The sequence below is a fragment of the Anas acuta genome, chromosome 2, assembly GCF_963932015.1.
Source record: "Anas acuta chromosome 2, bAnaAcu1.1, whole genome shotgun sequence".
Lineage (NCBI taxonomy): Eukaryota > Metazoa > Chordata > Aves > Anseriformes > Anatidae > Anas > Anas acuta.
The window spans coordinates 118358627-118379248 of NC_088980.1; positions in this window are offsets into that span (position 1 = coordinate 118358627).

Sequence of the window (20622 nt, forward strand, 5' to 3'; positions counted from 1 at the left end):
CCTCAGGCTGTTATATCAAGAAGAAGAACTGCATCAAACAAAATAAACTTGAAAACAGATAAATATTTTGTCTTCCTGTTTCATTCTTGCTGATTCATTCTTGCAGAGCTGAAATTTGTACTTTCTAGGAAAAATAAGCAAGATTTCAGTGAGGAAAAAAAAATGATATGAGCAAGCTACTGAATAAAGGAATAAATGGGGGCAAACCCAGTCTCCAGAAGTCTCAGGTATACCTAGACTGGAGAAGCCCACAGAATATCTATTCCACTTGCAATGACACACAATACTTCCACATCACCAACCTTAAGAATTTTAATAAGAGATCAAGAGCCATAGCAATTAAGTGTCACAAGTGGAGAACAGGACAGATTAAGGGAGTTATTAATGACGGAGATGTTTGCAACACAAAGAATCTGTTAAAGATAAGTCCCACATGATACTGTAAAATAAATCTGTCCAGTGCTAAGAGGAGGGAAAAAAACTTGTACCTGCAAAACCAACTTAGGGAAAAGTTCTCTGCTGATTATGAATCCAGGAAAAATATTAGCTCTGAGCACATAAACAGTGTACACCATAAACACACCTTGGCAATGTTAATGCCAATAGAAACAAAGATATTTTGTCCTGCAAGCCCAGGATTAGGAAGGAAGGGAAAAAAAGCCTCCTACCCCTCTCCAAAGATAAGCAGCAGAAGCACTAGCACGTGGGATCAATGTAATGTTTGGATTATATTGCACAAATGTAAATGAAGTGATCCAGATTTGCTTGCTTGCCCCTCTGGAGGTAATAACACATGCAATACGCAAGAACTTAATTTTCTCTCTAAGAAGAGATCTTTTCAAAAATGTTTCAGACTCAGTTTTAAAACCCTGTATGTTTTTCACACTCAGGACTCTAGGACTCTATTCAAGACTTTACTCCAGACCTTGGTCTTCAGGTATGCTGTCTAGTTTGTATTTATTTATTACCAAGATAACCATTTGAGCTTGTGTCAATATTGTCCTTCAACAGTTCTCTTTCATATTTAACCCTATCTGTGTTTTTTGTTTGTTTGTTTTTGGCGGTGGTTGTGGTCTTCTCTTCTCTTCTCTTCTCTTCTCTTCTCTTCTCTTCTCTTCTCTTCTCTTCTCTTCTCTTCTCTTCTCTTCTCTTCTCTTCTCTTCTCTTCTCTTCTCTTCTCTTCTCTTCTCTTCTCTTCTCTTCTCTTCTCTTCTCTTCTCTTCTCTTCTCTTCTCTTCTCTTCTCTTCTCTTCTCTTCTCTTCTCTTCTCTTCTCTTCTCTTCTCTTTCCCCACTTATTTAGTCTACCACCTAGGTCAAAAAGGACATAAGCAGATGAAATTCAGTTCCTCACCCTTTCTTCCATTTTGATCCCAGCCTCTCTGGTAATAGCCAATGTACTACAACCAGTTGCAACATTCCCTTTATCCTGTATGTTGTTACTGGATTTTTGTTAACAGCCCATCCAGATATCTTAGGGCAGATATTGGAACAGCTCGGTCTGTATTTCATTAGAACCATTTTCTTTAAAGCAAAATGAAGTCTCATTTGATCCCTTCTAAGCAACTTCTCCAGCACATGTACAATCCTATTAGCTAGTGGTGTGCTCTATCCTACTTGTCGCTCTCTTTCTTCAGAGTCTGTTCTACCTCCTGTGTAAAAACCTGGATAGTATCTAAAACCACAAGACTGAGAATCCATTTGTGCGAAGTACTAGGTAAACACAAAAAGGTCTTCACCTGCTCCAGAGAGCAAATGGAAAGTATTCTCAGAGAAAACAACAGGGGAAGTAATAACAGTGATAGATATTTTAGTAGGCCAAATGACATATTATAAATAAAGTTTCTAAGTCAGGTCAAAAGGCAATGCTAAAGGAAGAAAATCAAAAGAAATGGTGGTAAACAAGAACTGTGGAAGTTGTGGACTTCTCAACTCTAGCTGCTAGAACTGAATACAGGGTGTAACATCACACCGGTTTAAGTAACCACAGAGTAATGAAAATAAATTTAAGTTAGATCTGATTGCTGAGGCAGGCTATGAGCCCTCAGCTATACCTACTTCTTTTACTTTAGCACACTTTCATCTCAGTAGTAAGATTATGAAGCAAAGGCTTATCTCTGAGGCACTGCTGTCTGGAGCTGAGCACACACATCCTGATACTCCCGCCTGGAGGTGCAACGAGACCTTTGCTTGGAACCCTATTCTAGTTCTAGCATGTCCTGCACCACAGCACTCAGCAGTGACGTGACTTCATTCAGCCCACGATAGTCCACCATTAGCCTCTACTCTCCATTCAATTTCCATTCACTCCAGAGATACTGATGGATTCTGTCCCTGGTAGCCTGGTGGCATTAGGTTACACTCTGTGCTGGTGTCCACTGGAGCCTTGTACTCCTGCTGTTCTGATGTGCCAGGCCATTGGATCCACACAGTCTGGTAAATTCAGTTGTCCTTCTCCTCTGCCTGGCCAGGGGCAGGGCCCCTCTAGTCCTGGTTGGAGTATCTATCACTTAATTCTTGCAAATGTGAGGAGGAAGATATAGGAAGACAGATACAGTTCCTTAGGGGGTGGACCTGTTGGGACAGTTTTTGCACAGCTGAGATGCAGGCCTATAGTGGGGCAGACAGATTTTCTTCATATTGCTGAAGCAACTATATTCATGGGCCCATTGAGCTACAAAAAAACTTATTGTACTACTAAATACAATTCCCTTTCCTGTCATTAAAGAACATCTTCATGTTTAAGGTAATCTAACCTGATTGGCCTGTGTTTTACCAGTATGGACTAAAACAAAGTGAATCTGTAAAATATAATAACTATACTTACTGCCTATATTCTATAAACATAATTTATTAAATTACTTGAGATATATTCACAGAAAAATTGAAAAAGAAGGGATGAGGACTGGAAGAAGAATTGGTCCGATGGCAGAACTGTAGAAATGGTGGATGTGTCAGCTCTAATAACGTGAGACAGAGATGCGTGCAAAATTAGTTATTACTAGACTATCTACACCTCATCCTGAAAGAGCAATACAGTCACATATGTGATAAGCACACTGATAGAAATAAAGGAGCTATGCTATTTTACTTTCTAGGGCAAGACACAAAGCAGAAGCCAGAACCCAGTCAGCTTGCTAACTGGTCCAGCCATCTGAATGGCCTCCAGACTCTCTTATATATATATAACAAATCAAATAGAGACCCTCAGTAACTCTTCTTCTACTGTTTTGATTGTATTTTATCATTCAGTGAGAGATTTCATGAGCAGCATATACACAGCTCAAGAGTACTCAGCAATTATTTATTGACTAGTACAAAGAATAGATAGATGGGACTAATGTGCTACCAAGTTAAGCATCAACCTGCTCACCATTTCCTTCTGATTCTCTGTTTGTTCTTGCTATTGTCCCTCCTTCAGTTGCTAACAACTGCCACCTCAATGACTACACTTTGCCTGTGTTTTTACTTTCTTACCTTACATGACTATAGCTCAGGTGCTGCCTCCCAACGCAAAACCAATCTTCTCAAAGCTCTAACCTACCATTTGCCACACCAAGCTGGAAGACAGGCCACAGAGAGCTGAATCTAAATCCTTGGACTGAGTAACATCTCCTGTCCAGATCATTCCCTGAGCAAACAGCTCTGGAGTCTTCTTGCTTCTGACAAATCTACGCTGTCCCCTTTTTCTTTCACACGGTTCTAAAAGCCTCTATTTGCCTTTTCTGCTTGGCTACACAACAGTGTGGCATGATTTAATTTCTGCATAAAATCCATTTGCTATGCTGATGTAACAAGCTATGTCAAATGGTTCATACCTTTGCTTGCAACTCTGACATCAATGATAGCAAAAATAATTAAGTAATTAATTCTCCCAGCTGACAGTAGCTGTGACTGAAGCAAGCATAAATGAAATACTGAAGAGAAGAACGGAAAATCCATTCTGTATATCGTGGTATGGAGGCTCGTGTCTGCATTTAGATTACAAATTTACATTCTAAATATCTTATTTACCATAGAAGAATTTACCTGGTAACCTCTTGATAAAGCGATTAGTTGCTGAGTGGCAGAGCCAGCCTGTGTTATTGCAGGAATCAAATGTAATCTATAAGAACAGCATTGCAGAAATAAGCAATAAGCATAGGTCCTTCCAATGTGTTTTCTGTATCACACCGTTCATAAACAGGCTGATGCTCAGAATGTAATATGTCCAATCTTAGCTTCATGCAAGTCATCCTACAATTTACCACCTCATAACACACTGAGAAGATTTAATAAATGAAAGTACACAAGGCAATATTCAGTGGGCAGCCAAGAATTAAATATGTCAGCAATTGTCATTGAGCCTTGGCAATCAAACATTTCAAAATGTCAATATGGCCAAAATGCTGGGAAGACAAACCAAGAGCATAGCATATGGCATGCTTTGCTTGAGTATCATTCATCTTGTTACAGAGGTCTAAAACTGGTTGATGATACTGCTTCTGTAGTTAGTAGATGACACTTCTGTAGTTAGTAGAAACCAGTTCAAAACACCTTTTTTTTTAGCCCTAGTTTGTATAATTTATGAATACATGAATATATGTACCATCTTATTGTTTGGAATGCAAATTTATGCTTAAAAACAACTCCAAAATAAATGAGTACACAAAGGAAGTTAGAATAATTCTGAAGGTAGAAAATTGACAAGATGATCATGAAATCGTCACATCATTAAACATGGGTTATTGCCCTAAAAATATATAAATAAATTAAAAAATCATCCTTTTTTGTGATCCCTTTTCGTTAGACTTTACAAAGAAGCTCCTTAACAAATCTTCATCTGAGATTTTATTTGCTGTTTGGCATTGGCCATCAGTTCACTGTCCTGGTGTTAACAGCCAGCTTTAATAGGTGTTTTGTGGCTGCTGTTAGGAGAAGAGAGTCCTCTCATAAAGGATGTTAAAAGTTCCCTTGCACTCTGAAACAGCCCTCACTGCTTTCAATCTGATGTAACTGGAAATACTTGATTAAAATAGAAAATATCGTAAAACTATTAAATTTGAAAATACCGAATGCATTTTATGGTGTTTTAATATTAATTTAATGTTTTTGTTTTTGTTTTGTTAATATTAAATAAACCATCATGTAGTCTTAGTAATATATCATTACTTACTCCTGCAAAATAGCTGAGTATGTTACAACAAGTTTTTAAATGAGTTGTAAAGGTGTTATCTTTCAGTTTTGAGTACCTATAGTCAAAACCCTTGTACTAGGCTGACTGAGAGACAGGAAACACACAGCGTCTCTTCTCCATAGTGTTCTAATGAACACTGCAGGCCCCGCTGCTAGTCACATCACCCCTGAGGAGTCCCTGCTGGAACTACAGTGGTTGGAGCCACAGCATAACCTTTTAGATCTTTGATTAGCTGAAAGTTTTCCAAGTGTTAAAGCCATCTGCACAGTCCCTTAGGTACTCATCTCGCTTCCACTAGGTTGTTCTTGAGAAGAAGAAGAAACTGTGATTTAACATAACACTGAAAATCAGAGCTATGCTATCCACCCTGGAAACACTGTACAGTAACTTCAAAAAAATTACGTTGCACATAACAATTTGACATATAACAATCCTTCCTCTGTGCAATTAGAATATATTAAGAAACGTACACACAAAACATGGGAGTGACCGTGTGCCCACTGGAACAAGGAATTGTGTGCAAGGAGTCTCTATGCTGAGTTCCTCAGATCACTCACATCATTGTAAGTGTATGGGAGGGAGCATCAAAGAAGGTTAGGTAGTAACTTCATAGTAGATACTAAAATTCAGGTTTTATTTGTCTGGCCACCATGATTAAAAAGTTACAAGTAACAGTAACATGCATGTCCAAAGAGGAAGGTGACCAAAGAAGAAATTGTCACTTAATTCAGAAACATGGAAGTAAACAGAAACTCCTAATTTAAAAAAAAAAAAAAAGTAATTCTAAACACAAAATAACTTGCACACACAATTTCAAAGTTCTGCTCCAAAATGTAAAACTGGTAAAGAAATGGTAAAGAAAGGCAGTCTATCCATGGACATTCCTTTTGTTTGCTTTCTAGGTAGCACTGGGACTTTCATTTCCTCCAGGCAAAAAACTGGAAGACTGTGTATGATTGCATTTTCTATTTTCAGCTTAAAAAATAAGAAGTCTAACACACTGCCCACAGCATCCTCTGAAATGTACAAAGAAAAAATCTGAAAAGTTAGAGGCTTTATATTTTCTTGGATTTGGTGGCATTTTAGGAACATTCAGCAGATGCAAAATCTTCTACAAGCTCAGAGAAATATATTTGCTAGAGGACCACCGTGTGTATATATCTCTTGGAAGAACATATGATAACTAGATAATACTGGACAAAAAGTACAAAAAGTTCTGCTGCCAGAGAATATCTTTTTGTATTTAACTCCTAGTAAAAATGTAAAGATCTGAGAATATTTCTCATTTTAAATAAAGATGTTTCAAAAAAAGCTGTGTGTACTTATTTCATATTGCTTCACATTTTAAATAGAGGTGATTAAAAATTTCTGATGTTATTCTTCAGCAAAAGCACATTCTACAAGAGTACTCTCTTAGAAATTTAAGAGGATTTCAGAAGAAATCTCCACGTCTCTAAGTTGCCAAAGAACTTTTGTATTTTTTTAACACACTGTTAGACAAATTTTTAATTAATTGGAGGCACTGATATTTGGGAAACATATTTGACTTTGGATACATTTTGGTCTGTTTGATTTTTTGAAAAGATACAACACGAACTCCTCCTTCAGCAAAAGACTGTACTTTTTAAATAATTGTCCTCAAATTAGAAGAGAAGATAAAATAGAATTAAAATAAAATAAAATAAAATAAAATAAAATAAAATAAAATAAAACAAAACAAAACAAAACAAAACAAAACAAAACAAAACAAAACAAAGTAAAATAAAACAAAGTAAAATAAAACATTGAAATGAAAGCCTATTTGCTACCAGCTTTGGTTTAAAATAAGTAGCAAAATACATATGTCATGATAAACCTGCAAAAAATATTCATTTGGTAATTTCAAGTCAAAATTACCTTGAAAGCTCTGTACTAACAAAAATAAGGAGATGCTCTGGGGCAGTTTTTCACGACAGCTGGTTAGCTAACAGCACAGTGCAACCTAAACTCTTTGTGTTTCTAACTTACTAACAGCAGGTTCAAAGCTGTGCAGTTCTTTAAATGCTTCTACAAAATTGGCGAGAGTGAAAGGAGCCTGGGAAGGAGCCCAGGACTGCCAATAGAGATGACAACTAGGCATGTCATTGGTAAATCGTAGGATTTACTGTGCTAAGGAGTGGGGATGAAGACATTTTAGGAACAAAAAAAAAAAAAAAAAAAAAAAAGCAAGAGGTAATAAAAGAGCAAGGCTAAGGCTTTGACGTGTAAAAGAAGCTGAGATAGATAAATCCTACTCGGAACAGATAAGCAGTAGAAACTAAAATAATTTTCTGGCAAACACTGTAGTAAAAAAAAGTTTACATAGCTGTCAGCAAAGATTTTTGGGCAGGACACCCCCTGCTTGGAGAGGTTCAGAAGCCACCCATGATGTTCCAGAAGCTGGCCCAGGAGGCACTGCAGGCTGCAACCCCACTGACAGCAGCTAGCGATTTGGGTCCGCAGCAGGAAAAAAAAATGTACTGGGACTTTTCATTTTTTTTTCTTTTTTAAAGTGATGGCAAGGAGGCACTTGTATGCACAGGGCTGCTTTAAAAGGGAAAATAAATCTGTGAAATGCTGTATTGTGCATCAAATGTCTGGCATTATAGCTTCTCTTATTCTGGCCTGAACACTACAGGATTTCTTGCAGTTTGTTGAAATGCCATAAGGAGGGTATAGCAGAATAATCTTCTCGTGTCTGATTTATTTTCAGTTTAAAAGTCAGTTTGCTAGTCTAATCTCTCACCACTAGCATAGGAACTCCTGAGGATTAGCAGGATGTCACTTTAGGCTTTTATATTAGCCAATGCTAGAGCTGACATTTCCCAGATTCATAAAGATGTCACTCTTTTTATCTGATACCATAGATTCAAACGATACCTTGCCCAGAGCATCCCACAATACTTGCTCACTGGATAAAAGGTCCTGCTTTCACCTCAGATCTTCCCTTTCCTGTACTATCCCTTATTTAGGCCTTTGAAAGTCTGTTGTGTGGCCAAGTGCCATGGCCCCTCTTTTTTCCACATACTGCCCCCTCACTGTTCAACCAACAGAAAACTGCCCCATGCTCATTCCCATGTTAGAGCCCTCTCATCCCCTGAAAACAGTGCTCCAGGAGGGAGGGAGAGGCCAAAAGGCCTGCTAGCAGCTCCCAGGCTTGGCAGCTGCGGCTGGTGGAATGAGGTTCCTCTGCTGGAGATCCAGCACCAACCTCCAAGAAGCCTGGGCACCTTCTCTGCGCACGTTCCTGCAAAAAGCTGGAGGAGATGGTGTCCCAAGGGCACAGACACCATCGGCCTGATGTTCACTGCAGCAGCGGGTCCTGCTGGAGAACCCAGCTCACTGGCAGCAGCAGCTGCTCGCCCTTCAAGGCTGGCATCACCCCACGTTTATGGAATTTCTCCATGGATCTGCTCCTGCTTCTTCCATCCTCTGCCCCAAAGCTTCATGCTATGCAGCACCAGGGAGCCTGCTGGGGCCTCCCTGCCCTCCTCAGGGCAGCAATTATTCCTGCACAGTCCTTCTGCAGAACCTAAGGAGCTATCAAAAGCCCTCAGCACTCACGTTACTGAGATTCCTGTTCAAAGCATGAACTGAACACATGCATGGGGGGAGCCGGCCTTCCTTCCCGAACTGGATGTCTGCTCTGAGGCCTCCTAACACTTCACACTGCAGTAGCTGCTATCTTACTGCTCACTGTTTCTAGAGGAAATGTCAGGCGGGTGGAAAACTCAGACTGCTTGCCCTCAGAGACTGTGGGGAGTCAGGAAGGGTGAGGTAGAACAGCAGGCTGGACTAAAATGACTGGCACCAAGCATGCCAAAGCTCCTGCAAGACCCATCTTCCAAGAAGGCCTTAGGCTGAACCGAGCATGAGAGGACTCATTTCTGATGTTTCATGCAGTTACACAGTTTTATTACTAGTTTTATGCTGCACTTAACATTTGACAAATGAAAAATGTATTGTGAAACTACTAACTTTTAATTTCACAGAGCATACTGAGTCTGCTCAGGGAAACACATTTTCTATGTCCATTAACTCTGGTGCTCCAAGCTATATAAGGCAGCGTGCCCCAGCAGTCAGTACTGCCTTAGTATATTGGCTACTCAATGAACAGAGTATGTAAAACACCATTACTTCATTCAGCTAAAGGACCTATCAAGTTAGGACAAATACTGTCTCAGCTTCATAATTCAACTCTTCACTATTTTGTTTCCTTCACAGCTGCACACTGTAACGACAGCACAGCCAGTGGATTTCCTTGCATTTCCAGTGCCCTCATGGGGAATACTTCTGATTATCTAAAAATAGAACTCCCACTGATCCTTTTGTTTTCCAGAATCATCTAGCCTAAAAGAAAGGGATGTGTATTTTAAAACTGATTTCTTTAATATGTCATTGACAAATTGATCTAAAAGTCAGAGGGCTGTAATTTCTTGCTTGGCTTCATAACTCTGTATTTTGTATCTCCTACTCATAAACTCGCCCAATCCCCCCAGCGACTTGAAATGACTCTGAAAATGACTGTCATGCTTTCTTAGTTCCTTAAAGAACTGTTTTTACATCATATATCTCTAAAGGAGTAAGTACGTATATTATGTGAACATAATTTCCCTCTCCTTGTTGTGCTCTCAAGGTCTGAAAACAATCAAATTACCACAGCTTAAATAAAGTACCCCTTCTTCTCTTTCCTAAAATATCCTCATGCTACTATTTCTGGTACTTCCCTTTTCTCTAGTCTCTAGTCTGGTAAGAAGCGTAATGTTTGTTTCTCCCTTTTCTATATCTGTCTCTCTCTCCATATTTGAAAGAGGTTTTTTTATATCTAGTGTTGTCTTATTCCTTCTGGCTGGTGTATCTCTCTAGTTTGTATTTTCTCTGTCTCTTGTAGATGTGTTCTGATCTCTCAGGTTTGTCCTTTTTTATTTTTATTTTTATTTTTATTTTTATTTTTATTTTTATTTTTATTTATTTTTATTTTTATTTTTTTTTAATTTTTTTTTTTTTTTTTTAATTTTTATTTTTTGTATTTTGCTTTCTTGTGGGCTTTGGAGTTTTTCTGCTTTAAATTAATTCCTTACATACTCTGTTTTCTAAACATCCTGAAGAATTTACTCCATATTTCACACCTGCCACCAAGCACCCACCCGGCCAGCAGGGAGTCCCATGGTGGTGGTGGCACCAGGTTCTTCCAAAGGAGAGGACCAAAGTGTGGAGCTGCCCAGGGCCCACCATGCACCATGCAGGACGGGATTTCCAGGATTTCCTATCAAAGCAATGCGCATCATCCCAGAGCCCTGGACTTCAAGCTGTAAATGAGATTTAATACAGACAAGATAAAATATCTTAGGTAGGTAGGTTTACATCTTGTTTATTGGGTAGCTGGTATTATCCACACTTGCTACCCACAGAGCTATCAGCATGACAACAGTGGCGGGTTGAATTTGTATTATTCACAGTTATGCTACTGTCTGTATGTTTAGCACATCAGAGGTACAAAACTGATTTGTTTACATTGTCATTATAAACCAACACTAAATTGATTTATGTTCTACTTTCTTCTTTAATAAGTTTTCTTCCAGAGCTTTCATCTGATATTTATGCTCAACCGTGAAGCAAGGCAGAAGTTTCAGATATGTCTTCTCTGATCTGGCGCTGTCATCTCCAGGCATTGTCTAGTACAATTGTTTACCTTAAAGTAAACAATTCAATTCAAGCAAACAATTCAACAATTTCAATCACTTTATTTTTCTATATTTATATTTTATTATCAGGAACGATATTATTGTTTGACTTCAAATTCTTTTTTTCTGTGCTAACTGTGCTATTTCTAGTTATTATTTATTGGTCTTATTCCTCTTTCTTAGGTACTCTAATGACAAAATTAACTGCTATAACAAACAAGGTCATCACCAGGGAAAAAGTAATTCATACTCATAGTTTGTACTGTGTCCTTTTGAAAACCAATTAGAGTTTTTTCATAGACTTTAGTAATGACACAGCCAATACCTATGAACTTCACAAATGTGTATATGTACAATTATGTAAAACACATACACATATGGAATTGTTGTATTGATTTCAATGAGGCTCCTACAGGTTCTTCATAATGTGTGATACTAGGATACAGACTGGCACTCATCCACACTGCCTGCTGGGAACAGTGGCTGGCAAATGCTGTCCCCCAGGAACCATCTGGGAGGCTGCTGAGTGTCTTGGGCCAAAAATGTTGCAGGGAACATGCTAGTAATTAAGCAGAAGTGATGACTTCACGCCAGCACCTGGCCCTTCCCCATCCTGTTTGCTTTCTCTGTGCCTGAAGCTGTCAGTAAGGATAAATGCCACTGGTGATGCTGATGTTCTGTTGTGCTTATGGCTAACCAAGCTAATCCCAAACTTGCTGTACAACAAACAGCCAAATGAAGATGTGGCAAACAGCCAGATGAAGATGGCAATACCTTTCAAATCAGCCAAGGATCAAACTGAAAACAAGACGGGCATTAGTCTGTACTCCATTTACTAATGCTCCCAACCATGCTGCCTCTTTTCCAATCACCCACAACCATATCTCAGCTACCGTCTTTCAGCCCATCTTTGTGGAATTACTGGCCCCTGTACCCCAGCCTTTTCACAAGTCCGCATGTAATGATTCAATGTGTGGCAGTAAGAGCCACAACGCACGCTTGTGAAACTCTGCCTGTGTCACCCTGCCTATGCTGATCCCCCGCAAGAGAGCAAGAGGCTCTCAGCAGGCACTCTGGAGCTCGCTGGGTTGTTGGCTAATGCACAGTGGTTACACAGGCGTGTGCTAATGGATAAGTGCAGCACAAATCTGTGAGCTGTGCTGCTTCTGATCACAGTAAAGGAGGACAAATACTCTGAGACAGCGGATGGTTGTAGGGGAGACCTTCAGACTTTATGCAGACCTCCTTGCCTGATTTAAAAATTTGATTTACATTTGATTTTATTTTTTACATGATTTATAAATCATGTCCTGACCCCTGATCTGATCGTCACCTGGCCAGATATGCCAGTGATTTTACTGCTTGCAGTAACAGAGCACAGCCACTGAGCTGTGTGCAATCTGAAAAACACACCTCAGTGGTGAAGACTTTTCCTTTTTTCCATGTGGTTTTGCAGAGTGTTTGAGACCCCAGCTTTGTACATCCATAACACCCAAAGAAAATCAATAGAGCAGCAGCAAGGCCAGCACTGACACCAACCCCAGCAACACAGATGGTAGCTGCCAGAACAGACAGTCTCTTCCTTTTGATCTCTTCTGTGGACATTCTGCACACAAGCCTAGGGAAGAAAAAAAAAATAACAATCATGCATTCCACCATGTTTTAATATGAAATCTGGTCCCTCTTTTTACAGCTTCAGTGTACCTGTTCTAGCACAAACAGGACAGGCACGGAGCTGATCCTAATCAGAGACTGAGAACTTAGACCTTCCTCAGGTCTAAGACCTCTGCTGTGCACTTTTAAAGCTTTTTCTCTGCATACTTATTTCTGGCGTGCTTACATCAGAGGGCAGTGGGGCAGCCCCTGGTTTTGTCACACAGGATGTCCAGGATGTGAGACCTGATGTGACACCAGCAAGAGAGCCTTGTCCTGGGTATTGAATTGCTTTCATGTGCCTAAGTCCTACAAGTCTTAAAACATTTAGACAAATGACCTAGGAAAAAGAAGTATGTTTTTTTTACTCTCCCCTCCCTTTCCTTCCTCTTTTACCTCTTTCTAATTCAGAAGAAATGAATGCCTGATCCAGGCCCAATGTGGTCTCACCACGGACCCTGACGGATGGGATATCCTGACTTCACTACTGCCTGATTCTGCCACAGTCATACTAATTAAAAACATGACACAGCAAACGGATGGGTTTTGTTTGGACTTGTGTAAAGCATTATCAAAAGAACAACCCAACCTTTCAATTCACAAGGGCCCAATAGATCAAATCTCCTTTAAAACTGGAATTTATTATGCTACTAAGGATTAAAAAAAAAAAAAAAAAAAAAAAAAAAAAGCAAAAATCTAAACTCCATTAAACAAAACATCCATTGACTTTGTCTCATTAAAAAAGCACATAAGAAACTAGTAGGGAAAAAAATCAATCAGCTTTATCTTTAGGAACTGTTTTTAATTAAAAGCATGTTCTAGCTGCACAAAATGCTAGGGACAGTAAATGATTTAATACATGTAAGACAGAGGCTGGGTAGAAACACAATCTTTATTTTGTATTTCCTATTCTGTCTTTAGATCTTGCCCTCCTCAGCACTAGTTTCTCAGTCATGGTGTCTAAAGGAATGCAGCCCTGAGTTGTTTAAAGATAATCACTTTTGCAAGGACTACACATTAAAATTAGTTTAAGTTCAGAAGTTCGGCTTCAATTACAGTTTTAGTGAACTGGAAATGAGGCCAATGGGGAAAGATTTTATTTTTTCTAATCCCCACATAGTAGTAACATAAAGGGTAATTTCCCTCACTGTAACTTTATCACATAGGTGCCTTTTCTTAAAATCACTGCTAAAAACAAGTACATCATGAAATATAAAGTCATACAAGATAAAAATGCTGACAACAAAAACAACAGTGTTGTATTAGCAAACATTAAAATAACACTAATAGGAAAATACAGGGATGAGAGTAATCACCTACCAAATGCTGCTGCAAACTCTCTAAAACTACGTATTTTTTCTGAAATAGAGATTAAACAGTTCAGAGTTATAAACCATTTTGTGACACATATTGTCTGATTCTCATATCACTTGTTTTGAAAAAAGATAGAATTCCTTTTGATGTTTAGCTAAAATAGATGAAAACTGTCTACACAAAAAAACTTGTGTACTATTAAACAGAAAAACAGTTCAATGAAAACTTCATGTCACTCCTTGTAACCTTACCATAACATTACCAACCTGATGACAAGGTCATCTCATCTCTTGGCCTATCTAGAATCATCCTAAGATTGAGGCCAAGAGGAAAAAAAAATGACAATCATAATTTCATATGACCTAGGCCAAATGCTTGCACCTGCTACTTGACCTCTGTGATAACAAGGCATGAGCTTATCTAGGTCAGTGAATGCATGTCTGATGTCCTATAGCACGAACATCAACTATGGACATTGACTTTTACTTTAAAAACAGATACCTTTAAATAAATATCTTAAAGAATTAAAATGTCTCCCTTCAAATATCACAAGCTCTAGCAATTTATTAAGTTTTGAAGACTTCTCAGGATAAAATATTTCAATGTATTAAAATGTCCACTTTCTCATGTTCAAGAACTTACTCTAATAATGCTTTCAGCAAGTTTCATTGCGTTTTTTGTTGTTTTTTTTTTTTTTTTTTGGTTGTTGGTTGGTTGTTGTTTTTTTTTTTTTGTTTTGTTTTGTTTTGTTTTGTTTTTGCCTGTCTCTTAGAGTCTGGAGTGCAACTTTTTCCTGTTAAGAAATTTAAAAAAGAAAAACAAACACTTCTGGTAGTTCAGGGACTTCATTCTTTATTTCGTGTCATAAACAGGGAAAATGCATCATCCGAAGGCTGTAGGATTTTCTAATCAACAGAAATACAGTTATATTGGAAAAGTTTGGAAGATGGAACCCCGCCCCAAAATCTTGTAAAACAGACTTTGTAAAATAATTTCATTTCTAGCTGCTGACACATTTCATTATATTTGACAACAGCTTAATTCCTCCATGAGGTTTGCCCACACAGTGCTCAAGTAGGATGGGTCCATTCTGATCCAGTCAATTCTCAGTGACAGCTGTGTAGGTGAAATCTTCCCTGGATCATTGTTGTGGTTTAACCAGCTACTAGGAAGAAAATTAACTCTATCCCAACTAAAACCAGGACAATCATAAAAGCAGCAAAGGAAATATGGGGTAAATAATTAGGAAATACTTAAGTGCAGTAAATGAAGTACAGGGGGGAAAGGAAAGAAAACCTAAAGAGGTCATCTCTGAACATCTCTGAACTGTTGAGCTATCAGAAAATAATAATAATAATAATAATATTCTGCAGAGCTGTGGCCATGGTAGTTTCCAGCAGGGGAGGTGAGTACCGCAACATCTTTAATGGCTTTGCCTGTTTGCTAAATCATCACCTGCCCACAGCGAGTATAGCTTTATTTTAGAGCCTGGAGAGTCATGAATAAAAATCATTTAATGATACATTGCTTAACCTACATCATTCCTGGGATGTCATCCAACATCATATTTTCTCCAGTGGCAAACCAGATTTAGTAAGTCCCTATCCCTTGGTCCCATGTCCCTGTCACATGCCTCATCACTTTGAGGAGTCATCAAGAGAAACCGTGCTCAGAACTGGATCATGGAACTGATATTTTAAAAGAACTAAAAAATCAAGCTGTGTGAAGAAAGGGCAGAATGGAAATTTATTGCATATCCACTAGATAAAATGGAATGTTAATAAACGAGGCTCTCAGCAGTGCTGAAAGGGCACTGCTATGTTTTATGTTAATGCTATATGATAAGTTTTTGGCAAGCTATTCTCTGTTAGCAATTGTGTGCTATAGGACACCATGGATTACCTAAGACATAAGAAGTTGCACTGTTTCTGTAGCAATAAATAAGCTCAGTCTGGGATAGGTTGCAAGGGCCACTTGGGAAGAGATCCTAAAGTTTTAATAGATATTTCTATAAAAATGCTATTACTGAATTCAGTGCTCAGTTACAGTCAAAAGTAAAGTGAATGCTAGCAAATAGAAGAAAATAAATAGAAAGCAAAAGAGAAAATAGCATTACACCCATTAAGTATCATTCAAGGCTGGGAAGTTTATTTGGGAACTACCACAGCATACTTGGCTTGTTCTTATTATTTTTCTTAGCCGTGATTAGCTATGGTTGGACATGGCTGAAGAGGGATGACTGGGATAACTGGCCCTTTGCTTTGGCTCTTTACATTACTATTTTCTAATTGGTAGTACTGTGAGCTTCATTAAAATATCTTCATTTAAAATATTTCATACTTAGGATTCTCTCATACAATAAGAATATTTTCCTTGTATTGTAAATATACAGTGACCAGCTACTGCACCTCTGGCTGGGTAACCTAGCAAAGAAACACAAGCAGTCAACAACGATGGCTCCACAGTAATGAGCACCAAGTGCTGGACCACCTCATATTTATCCTCATCTAGCTCTGGTGGGGTGTCCTCCCCATCCCATGCAGAAGGCAGGCTGGTGGGATGATGGGTTGGGGTGCAGCAGCAGAAGAACCCATGTCTTGGGGTGCATGCAGGGACTCATGGCATGGCCTCTCAGCCACACATCGGTCAGCGGGTTGCACAAAGCAGGAGCACCCCCATCATCAAATGGAGAACCTGCATAGCCTAAAGAGGTGAGAGAGGGGTGCCCATACACAAAAACATGCGTGGGGGATTGGAGCTTTGGGGGATAGGTATGAAAGGGTTTCGGTAACCTGTAGGTGCTTGTCAGCATTTTCTGAGTGCCTTGTAGTCTGCTTTCTCTGCTGGACTGCTGATATTGATCTGCCACGTAAAGTTCACCAATTGCTGGATAATTACCTGTTTAATAAATCAGTAAACCAATTTAATTCCGATTTGAGTTAAAGCCTGTGAGTCAAGTAAGTCTTCTCTGCCACACTCTCATATGTTTAAGAAGTAACTTGGCCTCTTAAAAAAGACCTTACTATTACAAAAATAGTAAGCAATTAGCTTAAGTACCCCTGAATCACACTCAATTTACAATAGCTCTTTAAGTCTGATGATTGAATATTTCATTTCATAGGATAAATGTAGTTAGAAATTACATCTTCCTAATCCACTAATTATATTGCTCTTCACTTCAAAGAAATTTGCGGGTTGGGTGCATTTATGTGTCAGTCCTCTCTATGTGTGGTCACCACTTAATATAAATTTGTAATAGAGAAAGGAAATTTCTTATTTGTAAATTGTATTTCAATAGGTAGCCTCTCCTTAAGTACTTCAGTGCTATTTGCAACCAAACTGTTGAATTTTGGAGCTACTTCCCAAATGATTAAACTGTCTTCAGTTAAAATAGAAGACTATGAAAAAATAAGGAAATTAAAAATACTTGTCAGGCTAGGAGAGTGCAAAAGAAGCAGAAAGAAATAAAAGTTTCCCATTCTGGAAAAAAAAAAAAGTTTAAGCATTAGGATTTCAGATATGAATTGGGAAGTGAGATGGTTTGGTGTCTGGTTACAGAGAAACAATGTATACCTAAGAATTTTACAGAAAATACTAATCATGAAACACAGCAGATAAATTTAAAACCATATAACAAAAATGTAGTAAAAAAGACATTCACATATAGTTGTTATGAACTTAATAGAAAGAAGATAATAAAGCTACTGGTCATTTAAAGTTCTAACGTAAGAAGAAGCTCTAGCAAATGGCCAGCCTATGGCTAAATCTTGCCCAAACTTTGGGTCCTATGTTGCACCCAAGGTCATACTTGCATGTGCATGTCAGGACCTCAGCAAGAGCAAATACAGTGACTGTGTGGAAGATATTACTTTTATCATTGAAGCATTAACATTATATGGCTTTACTGCAGATAGGCAAGGGCATGTCCCTAATTTGCTACCCTGTTTCTTGGGATGCTAGATCTGCTAGATTAGTTTTGTTACCCTGCAGTTATTTCAACCAGTATGATCTTGTTTTGTGGTCAGTGGTAGCTGCTGAGGTGAAAAATTAATTGCTTCTATAATCTCTTGCCTATGGCCACGTCCTTTGATTTGTCTTTCTTTGACATTATTTTTGGCCTGTTTTAAAGTTTAATAAATCTCCACAAAATTCTCCCATTTGTTATACCAAGTAAAGAATCCTACCCGCTCTTTAGACTAGAAGCACTCAATGCATGCATAGTATTTTTTATAATGGTCTGTGACTCCAGCTCTTATACAATGCCAGAAAGTATACGAACTTGAAAGGAAAAATTAATAAGGAACAGAGAAACATCAAGTTATTATTTTCAGAGCTGCCCTGGAGAAGAGAACTGTAATAAAACTTCCTAATAGGCACAGTCAGAGATGGCTGCACCTATGAAATCTAGCCTAGTTCAAAGAGAAATGCACTTTACAGTAAAGAAGAATTAAAGCTACACATCTTTAAATTAATTTTTTAAGGTGTTACCAGTGTGTTCACAGTCACAGGATGTGGTCTCCTCTGACTTCAGCTACATCAGCAGCACTTTCAAAAGTGCAAAATGAACAGTGGCTGCTTTAAAAATTAATGGTTCAGTCCATTATCTAGGACTACATGACTGGGTATGACTTAACGGCATGTACTACCATACAAAAAAAAAAAAAAAAAGGAATATAAAAAGTTAAACCAGAGACTACAATCAGCAGAAACAGAAGTATAAGGCTGACAGGGTCTGACAATTGGCAAGACCAAACAGGTACTGCTCCAATTAATTATTGTTCAGCCAGGATTCAGAGCTGTTTGAAGACAGCAGGCACTGGCGGTATTCGTTCTGGCACTGTGAAGACGTATGAAACAATGGGACGATCAAAACCGTGGTACAAGCATTACAAAAGTTGTCTGTTATCTTTCTAGTCCTTCTGTCTTTTGTCTCCAAGTGGGAGCTAAAAGATGCTTTATGTAGGAATTAAAGCTGCTACCAATAACTGATGTGACTCCCCAGTGTTGCAACAAACCGGTTATCTGTTCTGTGGGAATTTCTCCACTCTGGCAAAATGTCACATAAGGTTATTTGTCATGGTTTATACCAAAAAAAGAAACAGAAAAGATTCAGCCCCCTGTTACCCCAAATCCTACAATCCTCTTCCCCCAAACAAACACCTACCCAACCTTTCAATGTATAAAGATAAGAGCAATTAAAATTCATTCTGATTTAAAATAAAAAGATGGAGAGCTGTAACCTAAGCACTCCTTTATTTCTTGCTTTTCAATAGACTTCTGTTAAAAAACTTTTGCTTTGCTTCTGTAAAAGCTAAGTAATTACTGTTCGACTGTGTTACTGTTCCACTGCAATTGCAGATGCCAAACAAACCACAACAGGTAAGGTGACCACAATAATTACGAGAACCTGCATCTCTCATAGATCTGTCTAATGACATAAACTGAATATGGCCACAGCATAACTACTAGAGGAATCTGAATATCATGTTCCGTTAATGTCCTTCTAACCATTTGTTTGTCTCATCAAACATTTCAAGAAAATACTGAATTTACCTGAGATGGCTTAATATATTTCAAAATTAAAACAAATATATACATATATATGCTGAATAAGAATTAGGACTGCAAGGTTTCTGGGACTACAAGAGTTTAATTCTCCCTGAGACAATGTTGCTGCAGAAGATTAATTCCTCATGCGTCAGATCACTCATATCTAAGTGCCAAAGGGGCCTCTGACACTGAAAAAAATCTCTCTTACAGATGGCCATGAAATCAGCTGTGAAACTACCTTGACCTTCTGATAGCTTTTGATAGCAGTTGCACAATGGGCTCTAGCCTTAAAAAAAAAAAAAAAGGAGATAATTCAATTCTGAGAGGCTGGTAGTTCTCTCAAGGCACAAATAGTATTTGAGTATTTGTTCATTTTTACATTGCCAAACACCTTTTTAGAGGACTCAAGGGTCACTGAAGCTTAATTCAGTTCTATATCCTTCTACATACATCCGCAGCTGAAGAACTGACATTTCCTCCAGTTTCTCCTCTTTATTAGAGTCTGTATTTCAAGCCAAAATGAAAACAAACAAACAAACAAAAAAAAACCCTCACTATTCCATAATTTTCCATATACACTCTACAGATTTACTGCCATTTGCCTTTTTCTGTCCCATAGTTTACTAGAATAATGTCCCTTTAAGCCATTCTTTCAAACGTGAAGCAAAAGACTGAAAAGGTACAGAATGCCAAGCAGGAAGCCATAAGATGCAAACATATACTTGGAGTTTAGTTCAACCAGAACCAGTGAACACAATGCAGAAAGTCTTGCTGATACTGCAGCTGAATCTATTTTTCCCATATATAAATGGTACAGATTACAGATTTTCCTGTATGGGATTCCTGTAAGTGATATGGGAGGCCACATATCACTTGCTGGTAAGAGAGAAAACAGCACAGTGAATTAAATATTCTTAGATATTTCTCTGGGCTTATCCACTACAGAAAAATAATAGAATGACTGTGTTTTGAAACATATAACTCAGAAAATTTTGCTCTGTTTAAATCTGTTTATAAACCAAGCCTTTGATAAAAGACTTGGATTCTGATTATATTCTGATAGGTATGTAACCCAAACATTTCCTCCATGAAGAGTGAAAGTCCTTTTCTATGAGTTCTTACATAGCCATATAATATAAACCCTAGCCTGACTCAGAAATATTTACCTTACTTCTACAGCACTTCTGCCACACAGTAAGGTACATGTGCTGGTAAGGCTTGAGCTCAG